The sequence below is a fragment of the Lissotriton helveticus genome, chromosome 3_2 (assembly GCF_964261635.1).
Source record: "Lissotriton helveticus chromosome 3_2, aLisHel1.1, whole genome shotgun sequence".
NCBI classification, from domain to species: Eukaryota; Metazoa; Chordata; class Amphibia; order Caudata; family Salamandridae; genus Lissotriton; species Lissotriton helveticus.
In genome coordinates, this window is record NC_136062.1 from 71,823,933 (window position 1) to 71,840,414 (window position 16,482).

The 16,482-nt window shown below is 47.1% G+C and overlaps 1 protein-coding gene across 2 annotated transcripts in view; it reads left to right on the forward strand.

Annotated features, from left to right (window-relative positions):
• DMXL2 (Dmx like 2) overlaps window positions 1–16,482 on the forward strand; it is a 1,907,871-nt gene that overhangs the window by 122,509 nt on the left and 1,768,880 nt on the right. The window lies entirely within an intron of this gene.

Here is a 16,482-nt window from a genome sequence, read left to right on the forward strand (position 1 = left end):
AGAGAGAAAGAAAGAGAGGGAGATAAAGAGAAAGAGAGAGAACAACGGAGAAAGAAAGAGATAGGCAGAGGCCGGATCTCTGGAGGGCCAGATTCCTGAGTTGCCCCTACAGAACATACAGCTTTTTATTTTTAGCAAAATGCATATGAAAATTGTGCTGTAAAGGTCTCTTTTAGTTTAACCCCTCCTGACAACTCAAAATGGGTGTATTTGCCATCCTCTCCCTTCTTCCTGTTTTTTTATATCTGTAAGTGCTTCCTGATGAGGTTTAATTCCTGGGACAGGTGCCTTGTTGCCTACTTGCAACTATTCTCTGACCCTGCTTCATGGGTCAGAGCAGGGTCGGAGAATAGTTGCAAGTAGGCAACGAGGCGCCAGGAAGCACTTAGCAGCAGGTGCCCAAGTTGAAGTTAATTTCTTTGTAACCCTTTTGTAAAAGGTTACAAAGAAATTAGGTTCAACTTTTGCACCTGCTGCTGTAACCCTTGCTTGGCTGAAAATTCGTCCCCGCTGATTCGCGGATTTTACCGCGATTTCGCGAGATTCGCGGATCAAATTCGCCCGCGAAACGGATTTTACGCCCACCCTTAATAAGAGCTCACTCTACTAGAGCTAAGTCTTCGACTTCTGCACTTTCAAGAGGTGTGCCGGTTGAGGACATTTGTAGAGCGGCGACTTGGGCCTCCCTCCACACTTTCGCAAAGCATTATTGCTTGGACACTGAGGTGAGGAGGGACGGCCACTTTGCGCGCTCTGTCTTCCAGGATTTTCTGGTGTAGAGGAGTGGACACCCTCCTCCGGGATTGGGGACTGCTGTGGTACTCTATTCACAAGGTGAGGAATCCACTGGCAGGTGTATCTATCAGAAGAACAGTTACTTACCTTTGGTAACGCTTTTTCTGGTAGATATAGTATCTGCTTGTGGATTCCTCACTGACCCACCCGCCTCCCCGTTGTCCACTCTTCTATACCAGAGTTACTGTAATGTATTTACTTTATTGTCAAGGAGTTGTTTATTTCAAATGTTTTATTGCATTTGCTTCACACTGTGTGTTACCTTGATATTTGTACTGCGTATACTGTGTATATGTCTACTGTCATTGGTCCGTCCGTGTGCCTCGAAGGCATGGAAAAAAGGGCCGAACAGATGTCATCACGCCGGCGGGGGCCTATTGTAGTGTCGGTGACGTCAGCGGAGACGCGTGCGATGCCGTGCCTCTATGACGTCGTCCACGTCGGCGCGAAGCTACAAAAGAATATCCGGTTGTTGCTGACGCATGGGGGATATTCACAAGGTGAGGAATCCACAGGCAGATACTGTATCTACCAGAAAAAGCGTTACCGAACTTAAGTAACTTGTTAGATTGGCGCATCCTGCTAACGCCTATCTTTCCTTTGTCTCAATGTCTGACCAGTTGCTAGTTACAACAAATGTGACCCAGGATACAGACCGTAGGCAACAAATGTTAAAGGAGAAGAAAATACTAACTTTCTAAAGGGTAATTTTCAGACTTTTTACTTAACCTCTTCCATGCTAATGACAAGGCCAGCTCGTCATGGAGTACCACTAGACCTGTGCTTATGACGAGCTGACCTTGTCATGAACAATGGGAAAAATTAAGATCCAGCACAGCAGAAAAATACCCTGTAGCATTGAAGGTGTTAAAATCCGATCTTGGCATTATAGAGGGTTTTAAATTACAATTCTTTAGACTCCAAACATGACCTTCCTACCTGCTCCCAATCAAGTTAGCACTTCTTAAATGTAATATGGTAACTCATTGTTATCTTATGGGAGAGGCAGGCCTTACAGTAGTGAAAAACTAATTTTAGAGTTTTTCACTACCCGCACATGTAAAACTTAAAAGTACATGTCCTACTTTTTTAATACACTGTGCCATGCCCTTCCCCTGGGCTGGTTAGGGCCTAAAGTAGGTGTGACTTATATGCATTAAAACAAAGGTTTAGGCCTGGCAAAAGATTTTATTGATCAGGTCGAAAAGGCAGTTTAAAACTGCACACAGAGGCTGCAAATTGCATGCAAGAGACATGTTTAAAGGGCTACTGAAGTGGGTGGAATAACCAGTGCTGCAGGCCTACTGGTAGCATTTAAATTACAGAACATGGGTACACGTAGGTCGACTTTACTAGGGACTTTCAAGTAAATTGAATGTGCCAATTGGATATGAGCCAATGTTACTTTGTTTCAGGGAGAGAGCACGAGACCTTTAGCACTGGTTAGCAGTAGCAAAGTGTGTAGTCCTAAAACCAGCAAAAACAAGGCCAGCAAAAGCAGGAGTAAAGGCAAAAGGTTATGTCAAAACCACGGCAACAATTTTGGGTCCAGCAATACTAAAATATCAATATTACGAGTAGCAGTTTATGGTGTTGCATCCATTAAGGTCTTAATGTTTCTGAGTAAGTAGTAGTATACCAAAGAACAGGCGTTTCTAGAAGAGCGTCAGAGTAGCAAATCCATGTCAATAGACAATATGCTCCTTGAGGTTTGGTGAAGAGTGTCAGAAAGGCAATCCAGATACATGTGTTTTTTGCCACTAACTGTAGTATATGCTGTTGGCCAGCTACCTAGGTGGGGCACAGGGGCGAGTATTCCTGCAGCCCTATTATATCCGTTGAGAGCAGCCCAAGATTGATACTAGTTAGTACATCTGACTGCCCTTTGTGGTGTTAGCACTATTTTTACAAACAACTTCATCAAATCCAATTTCAGATGTGCTGCAAAAAGTCATAAACAAGCATGTTCTCATCAAATACAATTTCATAGCGCTGTTTGTACCATAGCAGGTACTCACTGTCTTCCTTAGTTCTATGGTGATTTTAAAGGTTCTGGTTTTCGTTGAAAGAAAGTTCAGAAACTTAGGTGCTTGAACAAAGCATGTTATCCTACCGAAGCTAGTTCTGGTGCCTTGAAGTATGCTCAACTGTGAATATAGTTGTCAGTCTTGGCAGGGTTGTGCAATATCCGGAAAGTTTTCATCAGCCGTACCCTGGTGCCAGTAGGGATGCCCGATTTCAAGCCGTGTGATGCCTGTCATCGACTGATGTCGGTTACCGACCCCCACAGCCGATGTCTCTACTGTTTTGGGGCCGACCACGATGTCCAGTCGTACCCTGACTGCCGGGCCTTGACGTCGAAGCTAGGCGGGAGCGATCCCATTAGCTCCTCGAGCACCGGCAGTCGGCTCCGTGCTGCTCGAGGTCCCCCTCGAGGATTAAGTCGAGGGACCGATCGCGGCAGTCCTCATCGATTGCCTGGATCCAAGTCCTCGCACTCGGGTAAGTCATGGCAAACAGAAGTCAAAGAAGCATAGTTGCCCTTCGACTTCCCCTCGCCGGTTGCGCGACTCTGCCGAGGGTTTGGATGGCGCCGCCCACGCGTCTCTGGCGGGGTCCGCGCAGTCGCATTCAGCCCCACACCCTCCAGTTCCTGGGCTCAATGTGACTCCGGAGCTGATCAGAGACTTCCTCGTGGCCATGAGGACTCTCTTTCCGCCGCCTCTGCGCCGCAGGGGACTTCGGTCCCGGCGCCGCAGGACCCCGTGGGATCCAGGTCTGGATCATGGTCGACGCCAGTTGACCTTACGACTCCTCCGTTGGCACCAATCCCCTCAGTGCCACCTCCGGTGCCGTCCTTGGATGACGCTGTCCCCGGCTTCGGCGCCGACTCCGACTGGTGAGCTTTTCACCTATGCCCCGGATCCATCATTTTTGCCTGTTTATCAGGACACGGATGAAGGGGAGGACTGGGAGGGGATACCGATGGTTTCTGGAGGGTTCCTTAAAGGCACGGTATCCCTTTTCCAGACACACAATGGCAGCCTATGAGGCTTGTCTGTCAAACCCTTCCTCTCTATCATGATAAAGGATTTTTGTGAAGGGGAGTTTCCCTATGTGTGAAACTCTGTAAAATGTGTAAATTTCTATATTATTTGGCTATCCTTTTTCACTTCAGGATAAAGTGCTGGACAATGTAGCCTTGTTAATTTCAGGCTGCATTATTTGTCTTTTATTTTCTCCTAAGTGTCTATGCAGGACTGCAAAAGAGGACGACTTAAGGGACTATTTTGATTGCTCTGGGGTCCACTCACATGGGCGGGACTATTCACAGATTATGACTATAACAGAGATACCCCTACTACAGAACTGGAGTTACAGGTAACAGACTACTCCTTCAAGACGCTGACTTTAGCTCAGGTTCTGGCTGCCCCAGACCCTGGAGACTGGATGGTAGCGTTGGACTTGCAGGACGCTTATTTCCATATTCCTGTCCTCCCTGCCACCCGCTCCCCTTTGGCCTCACAAGTGCCCCACGGGTGTTCACGAAAGTGATGGCGGTGGTCGCAGCTCATCTGCTCAGATCAGGAGTTCCAGTCTTCCCCTATCTCGACGACTGGTTGTTGAAGGCGGGCTCGCGCCTGGCAGTCTTCTCCCACCTCCAGACTACGGCCGACCTCCTGCATTCGCTGGGGTTCTCCATCAACGTGCCGAAGTCACATCTGAGCCCCTCTCCGAAGCTCCTCTTCATAGGAGCGGTTCTGACCTTGGCGAAGATTCGGGTATATCTTCCCGAGCAGTGGGTGTTGAATATTCAGGCTCTGATTCCGATCTTTCAGCCTTTATCCCGGGTTTTGGTCAGGTTGACCCTACTTCTTCTGGGACTGATCGCTCCCTGCATCCTGCTGGTACATCATGCCAGGTGGCGGATGCGGGCTCTGCAGTGGGACCTGAAGTTCCAGTGGACACAGCATCACGGCAACCTATCCGACCACGTCCTGATCTCGGAGGGCACTGCAAGACAGTTGTGGCTCACGGACCGCGATTGGGTCAGTTGCAGATCCCTCTCCCTTCCCCAACCGGAGCACACAGTAGTGACGGCTGTATCCCACCTGGGATGGGGGGCCACATGGGAGTGGCGGAGATCAGAGGCCTCTGGTCTCCCGCGGAGTCCTGGCTCCATATCAACCTTCTGGAGCTGCGGGCGATCCGGCTTGCACTGAAGGCATTCCTTCCCTCTGTCCGGGGAAGTGTAGTGCAGGTGTTCACGGACAACTCCACTGCCATGTGGTATTGCAACAAACAGGGCGGGGTGATGTCGTGGACCCTATGTCAGGAGGCTCTGCGCCTCTGGACATGGCTGGAACATCAGGGCATCACCCTGGTGGTTCAACACCTGGCAGGTTCCTTGAAAGACAGGACGGACGAACTAAGCCGTTGGTGCATGATGGATAACGAGTGGCGTCTGAACTCAGACATGGCACAAGGTCTCTTTCAGCAGTGGGGAAAGCCTTGGTTAGATCTATTCGCCACCGAAGAGAACATGTAATGTCATCAGTTCTGCACGTTGGAATTTCCAAGGCGGCACTTGCTCGGAGACGCTTTTCGTCGCGAGTGGAGTTGCGGTCTGTTGTACTCCTTTCCACCTATACCACTTCTGCCCAGAGTGCTGAAGAAGATCAGGCACGACCGGGCCCAAGTCATCCTTGTGGCTCCAGATTGGGCATGAAGATACTGGTATCCCGAGCTACTCAGTATGTCAATAGATCGCCCGATTCGACTGCCTCTTCGGGAGGACCTTCTGTCGCAGCAACAGGGGACGGTCCTCCACCGAACCTGTCCAGCCTCCACCTCCATGCGTGCAGATAGAGCGGCGACAGTTGATGCCATTTAACTTGCCTCCTGAAGTCTGTGATGTCACTCTGGCAGCCAGGCGTCCCTCCACGAAACGGTATACGCCTGCAGGTGGAACAAAGTTGTGGCATGGTCCACAACAAAGGCTGTGAATCCCCTCTCTGCCCCTCTTTCAGAGGTTTTCCTCTTCTTCCCCTGGCCCAGCAGGGCTCTGCTCTGGGCACTATCAAGGGATATCTTTCGGCCATTTCAGCCTTCTTGAGGCTTCCTGATCAGCCCTCTCTTTTCAAGTCCCCTTTGGTTAATAGATTCTTGAAAGGCATTACTCACATTTCCTCCTGTTCCCTTTGTAATGCCTCAGTGGTACTTGAACCTGGTGTTAACCTATCTGATGTGTGCTCCCTTTGAGCCGCTCCATAATTGTCCATAATGTCTTCTGATTCTCAAGACTGCTTTCCTGGTTGCCATCACCTCTGCCAGAAGAGTAAGTGAGCTCCAGGCTCTTTCTTCTAACCCTCCTTTCCTCTCTGTCCATCCGGACAAAGTTGTTTTGAGGACCCGTCCTTCTTTTCTACCCAAGGTGGTTACTGCCTTTTACATCGGCTAGAGCATAACCATGACCACCTTCTTTCCGCCTCCGCATCCCTCGAAAGAGGACGAGAGGCTCCACCCAAAACGTGCGCTCTTTTTACCTGAACCGCACTCACCAGTTAAGGGTGGACGATCAACTCTTTGTAGGCAACGTGGGCGCTAAGAAGGGACGGGTGGTGCACAAGCGGACCATCTCTTGTGGGTCATTTTGTGCATCAAGATCTGTTATTCCTTGGCTAAAAAGGAGCCTCCTGTGGGGCTGGGCGCCTATACCACTCTGGCCACGGCGGCTACTATTGCCAAACATTAGTGCCTGGACATCCAAGTCCGGAGAGAAGGCTTCTTTGGCCGTTCAGCTCTCCAGGACTTTCTGGTGTGATTTTGGTTCGCAGACCCACCACCGGGGTTGGTATTGCTGGGGTATCTATTCAATACAATTTATTTTATTATGTTTGGCTCTCGGTAAGGGCCACATAAAATTCAAAAGACAAGTACAGACAAAGAAAATAAAATTCAACATACATAGAAAACTGATTTCAACCATAGAATCATTGACATGAGAAAACAATGTCAGACCTCTCCAAATTTCTCAATAAATATCTAAAAAGCCTTTAAAAAAATTTAAAATATAGAAGCAAAACATTTCATTTGGAGGACAGTGTAAAAATCGAAGAAAAGCATTCACATCAGAAATACCCAATTGGAGACATATCGATTTTAACCATTTGAAACGCAATAGACGAAGTGCAGGACAAATCAACATAACATGGATACGATCCTGAATACTCAGGTTACAGAAGTTGCACATGGGAGAAGTTCCATACCATTTAGAAAGAAGTGAATTTAAGGGCAGTAAATCATATCGTAAAAGAAACCATAATCTACGAATACCATGAGGTATATTCCATGTGGCATAAGGTTGGGCCAACTTCATAGTATAAGAATTAAGGAGAAGTTCACAACCCCCTTTTTCACGTATTGTATTCATATCTATTTGATAGCATAGTTCCCACGATGCCTGTTTCAGCACAAGTTTTAGCTGTGACGATGAATATAGGAATAACACACTTTCATCTAACTTTAAAAGTGACACAGCTCTTCTGAAATTCCTTACTAATCGTGAGAACTCTTTAAAGTTGCCCAGCAATTCCTTTTTAAGAAGGGCCCTCATTGACCCTAATTCCGCTCTAGCCAAGCAGGCCACCCATCTTACCAGGGCACATAGTCCCTGAACCCAGCTGCTCCTGAGGCCAAAATCAAGCCTACATGCTGCCAAAGAGCACGAGGTATTAAGGGTGGATAGGGATCTCAAGAGTTTCCCCTCAATTTTGTTACAAAAATCCCAGTGCTTCAGCTCTATAAGTTCTATGCCATAAAGTATCGTAGGAGGAATCTTAGCCCTAAACACTTCAAGAAGACAAGCAAAGTGTCTCTTTCCAGTAGCAGAATAAAGGGAATTTAACCCTTTGCCATGCGCAAGTGCTTTGCGTAAACTGTACTCGATATGGGGCCTCTCACTCAAATTGGCCGCAATGATTTTACCCAAAAAAGTGTAGGTTTTGACAACCTCTAGTTTTTGTCCGCCAATAAACCATCCAAAATTTACAGAACGGCATTTCTTTTTTCCACTAATACACATAATTTTGCTTTTAGATATGTTAATCTTCATACAATGGGCGTCAGCAAAAACGTGTAAAGCTTGCAACCGATTAGCGAGACCTTTGGGGGTTAAATCTAAAACAAGAATATCGTCAGCGTACATAAGACAAGAAATAGGGGTCCCACCTACCACCGGAGCTATACCCACACAAGCTGACAAAGAGGCAGGAAGATCTGCGGTGTATAATGAGAACAATAGTGGTGCGAGTAGACAGCCTTGTTTAAGGCCGTTCTGGGAGGGAATCTTATGCGAAAGTCCCCTCTCACCCCCCTGGAGAACACTACACCACGTTTCTGAATGAAGTGCTCGTAACAGCTCCAATAAATATAGTGGTAAACCAAGGGCAGCTAATTTTCTCCACAGCGTTCGACGATCGACTTTATCGAACGCCGTGGAGAAATCAATAAACGCAGCAAACACCACTCCTCCTCTTACACGTGTATATTTATCAGAAATCACATGAAGGGTGGTAAGATTGTCCAATGTACCGTGTCCCCTACGGAAACCAGTTTGTTCACATGGTAGAATATTATTCTCCTCGACCCAATTTTCAAGCAAGCTTAAAATAGATTTGGCAAAAACCTTTCCAACTGAGTCGAGGAGAGCGATCAAACGGTAGTTCATGGGGCAATCCCTAGATCCCTTCTTCAAAATAGGGACCAATATACTTCCCTTCCAAGAGGCTGGAACAGTTTTAGTATCAAAGCAGGATTTAAACAATGGGCAAAGAATCTTGCTCCAGAGTAAAGGTTCCTGCTTTAAAACCATCATGGGGAGTTCGTCAGGTCCCATTGCGCCGGACAAACGCATGTTCTTTATGGCCATTTCTATTGTTTTCTCTGTAGGATAGTCGATCGGATCCTCTGATGTAAGTTCAGGGACACTATCTAAAGCCGTGGCTTCGTTCCCTGCATACAACTTCCTAATATAAGAGGACCATACCTCTTCAGAGATAGGTATGGGAAGAGGACTGCTTCTAGTGCCGCATCCCCTCCCAACTATGGACCAGAATTCTCTAGATTTGCCATGCGCAACTGCCTCCCGCAGGTTTATCCATACTGAGTCTTCCTTCTCCTTTTTTAGTCTCATTTTTAATCTGGTTCTCCTTCTTTTTAACCTCGATATTTCTTTGGCTAGTTCACCTGATCTACCTAGGTATTGCATACGCACTAATTTATTTATTTCCTTATTCAGGATGCGCAATGCACTAGGAACAAATGGTTTTTTCCCTGATCCACTGACCCTTTTTACATCTAGAGTAATCTTTCTCATAAGTTTTTCGAAATTAGCAATTTCAGAACCATACCAGCCATTTAGATCTAGTATAGTTTTGCATAAAATATCATGCACACCTCTTATATTAGTGTTGTTCCAACAACACCTACCCGAAGATCCCTGGAAGGTGACGACATCATTGCCAAGAGACCAAGACTCAGTGGGTGGAGATTTAAAAGAGAGAGTTATGGTAATTATGCTGTGATCACTTAAAGAGGTAGGGGCTATCATTAGGTCCTGAACATATGGGAAAATATCAAAGTCAGAGATCACATAGTCAAGAATAGAGGCGCTAAGAGGAGACTTGTGAGTAAATTTCACAGGCACATCAGAGGGAAATCTCCCATTCAAAATGAGCCCCTCAACAGCGGATAGTTCCTCCAGGAGAATCTTCCCTCTTTTATTTGTTATTATTTTATCAGGGAAAAGCGATTGTGGGATGAAATGAGCCTCTTCTTTGGGTATATTTCTAAATAAATTTAAACTAGCATTAGAGATTTTACAATTCAAATCTCCAACTAATATAACATCTGGTGGAGAAGAAACATTCTTAATCTGTCCAATATACTGAAATACGTGCTTCAATAAAATATTATAACACTCTTCAGGGGGAATATACGCATTAATAATTACGACACCCGATTTATTTGAAAAGCTGGGAAGATTCGAAATTCTTATAGCTTGAAAGAGATTACTAGGATCAATGTAATGCGAGAATCTCCAGCACAGTTTATTAGTTAACAAACAAACTATTCCCCCTTTAGCGTGACCTTTCCTCGATGGGGTGGCAGGTGCTTCCAGCACATAGTAATCCTTCCCTTCATAGATATTATCAATGCACCATGTTTCTTGGATGCAGATCACATTTGCTCCTAGTGAAAATAAAAAATCAAGCTTCTCAGGACTACTGTGTATCCCGGCTGCATTCCAAGAGATGATTTTTAATTGATTATTAAAGATGATGGAATAATTTGGAATTATCTGTGCTCTTAGTTGCAAGGGCACTATGCAACCAATTCCACCGGTAATTCTCATCTAATGGCGCAGAGTTCTGGATCAGTGGGAGAAGCAATGCCTTAGATACTGACCGTTTCCCCTTAGAGACCCAAATCTTTAGATCCTCAAACGGTAAAGATGCCCCATCGAGCTTATTATTCTTTTGGGTCATCCCGTGGGGAGAAGAGGTCCTATCAGAACCGAAAATAGGGAGAACATCAATACCTCTACATTGAAAGCTCTCCACTTGCTGTAATATCAGATTTACAATGAGTTTAGAATAAAATTTGACTCTTATACTGGTTACACTATCCTCACCTAACAGGGAAACTAACTCAATATCCCTTGATTGAATAAGGTGAAGACTTTCCTGATCACTGAGACATTTAAGCAACCATGATCTATTTAAGGGCAAATTTACATCAAATAAAGGAACAAAGTCCAAAACAAAAGTGTCCACATTAATCATTGATTTTTTGGCCTGGGGAGATCGAAGTAGGCCTTTACCTGCCCCGACCGTTGGGGCAAAAGAAGGAGCCAAAGGATTAAGATCCCCCAGTTCAACCGGGGTAATGCTCCCTGTCTCTACCATATGCGAGGCAGTCGGGCCATGTCCACCCCTCTGAGACAAATCTTCCAAAGGCAAAGGCAAAGTATTGCCGTTAGTCTCAGGACCATTATGTACATGGCAGGGATCACTTGACATTTTAGTGATCACCAAGTTAGAATCAATGGCATTCTCCTCATTATCAATAAGAACAATAGAGTCTTGAAAGATTATCCGCCTTTGTCTTTTCTTCTTGTATTTGCGCAAAGGTTTCCTTTTTGTCCCTTTGTCGTTTCTATGTTTCCGGCTTTTTTTTGTTATTTCCTGATCATCATCTTCTTGTTGCACTATTTTTCCTGTTTTGAAAATTGGGAATAATTCCTGTGCTGCTGAGTTTAATAAACCAGACGGGATTTCTTCGTCTATTTCAAGATCAGAGTTTTTTACACAATTAGTTGCCGCTGAAACTGACGGGCCGTGATGTTATTTTCTAGAACCATAGCTGACGGCTGTATATTAAGCTTCTCTGAAGGCGCAATTGTATTCCCCGTTACCTGGATGGTATCAATCACGCTCAAAGAAGCCCTCCTCACTTCAGGCACCTTGTGCAGCATTGCATTCAATATTTTAGTAACTGAATCCAAAATACAGTCCGAACTGCCCACAAATTTGCCCAAAAGACTTAGTATAGAGGAGAGCAGATGTTCAAGGGCAATCAAAGACTCCGAAATTGGTTTTTCGCCAGTAGCAACAGGAGGACAGATTTCAGATAGATTGAGCTCAGGGGTCATAGAAATGTTTAACAACGCGGACATATCCTGCACATTTATGGAAGGAGTACTGCTATATAACAAAAGGCCAGATGGAGTAGCGCCCACTAATGGCTTAGAGACTTCTGACGGTTTCGGACTTCCTGCGCTCACATATCGGCCACAGAGTTCGAGGTCAATGGAAGACAGACAAGGATCTTCATCTGACCTAACACACGCAATAAAAGCCTGTGGCGCCGGAAAGTTTTTAATTTGTTTTCCTTCCATAGAGTGAACATAAGACCCAGTGGGACCATTATCAATGACATGTGCAGGGCTAATCCCTGCAATGATTTCTATTTGGGACGGGTCTGTCAGTGTTGGAGGAGAAACCGTATTATCAACCGCTTGAGATGGACCAACCTGCGCGATAGATAGTAAACCATCATTTACATCCACAGATAATTTCTTATCCACTGCTTTTTCCCACAGGTCAAAGAGCTGACATTGTCCCTTTAGCGAATAATTATTCACTGATTTATTTCTTAAGGGGTTAGATTTTGTTTTTGCACAGGTCCTTCCCCCCACTAATCTCCCAGAGCGGAGTTTCTTAGTCATCCTCTCAATCTTCCAGAGGGTTATCACCGTAGAAAAAGGGTGTTTCCACTGATGTTATAATAATATAAAACTAATAAATGAACCATAAAATGATGTCGAAAGTGGAGAGGCGAGATCAATGAACCTCCAGTCAATGTCTATGAGAACATAGAAGTTTGCTTTACCTTCTCAACTGACACTTCGGTATCCACCGATAAGATGGTAGTTATAAAAAAATGTAAATAACCGGGCCCAGCCCAGCCTACCTCAGACACCGAGGGCCACAGAGGGCCCGCCCTTTGCCCGGGCTTGGCCCGGCGCAGTCCCGCGCGCGTCCCGCGACGCGGGAGAAGATCTCAAATTTAAAGCGCCTCCTGGCGCGAACGTCCGATGGAGCGGCTTCCTGCCGCTATGCCCCCTGGTAGTTCGAGTCTCCCCCTCCCGGCGGCCACGGAAAGATAATGGAAGCTGTGGCGGCGGGGGGAGACTGTGACCGGGAGCTGAGGAAAGGGCTGTATGCCAGGTAGGGAACTGGAGGGCTGACGAAAAGAGAAGGCAATGTCCCGGAGCCTTTGGAAACACCCGCTCCCCCGGAGAAGATCTCAAATTTAAAGCGCCTCCTGGCGCGAATGTCCGATGGAGCGGCTTCCTGCCGCTATGCCCCCTGGTAGTTCGAGTCTCCCCCTCCCGGCGGCCACGGAAAGATGATGGAAGCTGTGGCGGCGGGGGGAGACTGTGACCGGGAGCTGAGGAAAGGGCTGTATGCCAGGTAGGGAACTGGAGGGCTGACGAAAAGAGAAGGCAATGTCCCGGAGCCTTTGGAAACACCCGTACCCCCGGAGAAGATCTCAAATTTAAAGCGCCTCCTGGCGCGAACGTCCGATGGAGCGGCTTCCTGCCGCTATGCCCCCTGGTAGTTCGAGTCTCCCCCTCCCGGCGGCCACGGAAAGATGATGGAAGCTGTGGCGGCGGGGGGAGACTGTGACCGGGAGCTGAGGAAAGGGCTGTATGCCAGGTAGGGAACTGCAGGGCTGACGAAAAGAGAAGGCAATGTCCCGGAGCCTTTGGAAACACCCGCTCCCCCGGAGAAGATCTCAAATTTAAAGCGCCTCCTGGCGCGAATGTCCGATGGAGCGGCTTCCTGCCGCTATGCCCCCTGGTAGTTCGAGTCTCCCCCTCCCGGCGGCCACGGAAAGATGATGGAAGCTGTGGCGGCGGGGGGAGACTGTGACCGGGAGCTGAGGAAAGGGCTGTATGCCAGGTAGGGAACTGGAGGGCTGACGAAAAGAGAAGGCAATGTCCCGGAGCCTTTGGAAACACCCGCTCCCCCGGAGAAGATCTCAAATTTAAAGCGCCTCCTGGCGCGAATGTCCGATGGAGCGGCTTCCTGCCGCTATGCCCCCTGGTAGTTCGAGTCTCCCCCTCCCGGCGGCCACGGAAAGATGATGGAAGCTGTGGCGGCGGGGGGAGACTGTGACCGGGAGCTGAGGAAAGGGCTGTATGCCAGGTAGGGAACTGGAGGGCTGACGAAAAGAGAAGGCAATGTCCCGGAGCCTTTGGAAACACCCGTACCCCCGGAGAAGATCTCAAATTTAAAGCGCCTCCTGGCGCGAACGTCCGATGGAGCGGCTTCCTGCCGCTATGCCCCCTGGTAGTTCGAGTCTCCCCCTCCCGGCGGCCACGGAAAGATGATGGAAGCTGTGGCGGCGGGGGGAGACTGTGACCGGGAGCTGAGGAAAGGGCTGTATGCCAGGTAGGGAACTGCAGGGCTGACGAAAAGAGAAGGCAATGTCCCGGAGCCTTTGGAAACACCGTATCTATTCCAAGGTGAGGAATCTAACACTAACGTGTTTCTTTCAGATGCACAAGTTACTTACCTTCGGTAACGATATATCTGTAAGAAACATTAGTTGATGTTGGATTCCTCACCGCCCCACCCATCCTCCCCGTTCTGCGAACTGATATCTAGGGTTAAGGAATTTCCCTGTCAGTGCCCTAGTTTCATGGCACCAGTGTCGGCTTTTTGCATGGCTCTACGTTCCTGACGTGGAAAGCGATGTACAGAACTAACTCAAGCAGAACATAGTATGGACAATCAGTGGCCTCAATTGAATTTAGAAAAGCTCCAACCTTCCCATTAACCTTTAAAATGTAGATTTGTTTTTAATTGTTTGTAAATGAAATCAACTATTTTATCATATGTGTACTTGTTAGATGAATGCTTGTTTCTGTATTTTTTTGTGGTTTGAATCATTGGAAATGTTTAGGCTGGGGTCCCAGGCTTCAAGTAATGGCTAAGTGGGGGGTCTCTGGATACTAATAATGCTTTACAGGGGATCCCCGGGTTGCAGAAATGATTAAGTGGGGGGTTCCACAGAAGTCAAAAGGTTAAGAACCACTGAACTAAAGTCCTGACAAATATTCTGATACTGATGACATGTAATGTGTATAGGTAAGAGTTTTGTTGCTAAAGGTAGTAATTGAAAGTAAAACATGATTCTCATATTTGTCCTCTCATAGAATTCAAGCTTTCTATTGCTTGCAGGTTTCCACTATCCAGGAGTCCGAAAACAGTTTCGAGTCTCTGGGATTGTATGCATCTATCTTTGTTACCACAACAGTTTATCTGACAACTTCCCCGGATGCACCCTTCCAATCCTTCAGACCTCCCGTCACATACAAAGGATATACCACTTCTTGAACCCCGGCCCAGGAGTGCTTCTGCAGTCCCAAAGTGTGTGTAGGAGACCCCCTTGTAACTCACACCCCCTGTTAGCACTCTAAGGAAGCCATTCCCATTCTATGCATAAGCACTCTTTTTTTGTGCCATTTTTTTTATTGGAATAAAGCCATACAGCGTATGCAATTTCTTTTAACAGAGGTACATAAACAACAGACAATACAATGCAAGTTGGGAGGAAGGGGGAAGGAAAGGGTATGGGGGAGAAGGCACATTACACATAGGACTGATAAAACCAATAATCCTAGCGCTGGAGATCCCTCTATATATCGGGTGTCGGAGCCATCAGCCCGGAGGCTCACTTGGAGGAGGGAGGAGGAGTGAGGGTCCAGACAGCCAATCGGGTGGGAGAGGGGGAGAAGATTCATGAGAATCAGGTGATGTGGACAGTAGGGTCCGGGCACCCGCGCTGGAGAAGTGAAGGGACCCCTTGGAACCAGGCCAGCGCGTTCAATGGCCCACCATCGAGATTGGAAGGATGGGTTCCCAGCAAGAATGAGTCAAGGGTGATAGTGTTTTGCATCGGTGGTACCCCACGTTGAAGGGGTTGATGTACCTGCCCACATAAGTGCTTGTCTGGGGAGAAAGGAGTGGGGAGGGGAAGAAGCAGAGGGAAAGGGTGTTTAGGGGCAAAGGGGACATGGTGGGTGGATCAGAGTAAAGTAGGAGACCAATGCTGCACTTTGGAGTTAAAATTTCAGAAAAATATGACATTTCCAGCAAAAGCGTCTTTCTTTTTTTGATCCATTTCACTGGGAAGCAAATAAAAGAAAGGAGAGGAAAGAGAGTGAGAACCCCGTCTTGAAGTCACGGTTTTCATGGACATCCGCAGGGGGGGCAAGGAGGGTCGCTCCAGGGAGGGGGCAAGCGCCCCTCCTTGCCCCCCCCCTGCGGACGCCCGTGAGGGAAGGGTGGGGTAATCCAAGCAATTGGGTTTTCTGATTTGAAGGGGTGTTTTGGCGTGTGTTAGGAGTTTCAATTGAGTTCACTGTCAGGTCTCATGTATTGTCAGTAGATCAGGGTGGTGTGGGGAAGGAGAGGACATTGTCTTATCTTTGATTGTTGAGGTCGGTGAGATGGTACAAAATGTAGTGGAACAGGGTTCGCAGTGGGTTGTACAGCAGTTTAGATTTGTCTGACTGTAGAATGATGTTCTTAAATATGGCACTAACTGCCGAAGGGTGTTGCCAATATCGGTAATAAGGGGAGTATAGTTTCTAAAAGTATTCTCCTGCACCACTAACCCCTTCCTGGCCGGGTTTTGGAGGGTCAGCATAGGGCTGATGCAGGGGTGTTTGCTACTGTGTGAGGTCAAGGAAGCTGGTCGTGAGTCAAATGTATCTAATGATGCCCCATGTTCGGGGGGAGAGTTTAGGAGGGGAGAGGAAAGATCCCAAATCTGGGAATTAAAATGAGGTTCTGTAGCTTGATGGTATAGTGAGTGTATATAGACTCAGGTACCATTAGAATCAGCATGGCGTTCTTCTATTCTGCAATGCCTAGGAGATGTCCCCATCTTTAGTCAGAGGTCAACATTTTGTCATTAACTTTCTATTAGCCACATCCCCAGTGTTTAGTCCGATCACGTTCAATTAGGCGTTCATCTGAGTAGGAACCATTGGCTGTCTCCAGTAATTAAGAATGCATATTATGGTCCGCCATCAGTGGCATTGCCAGC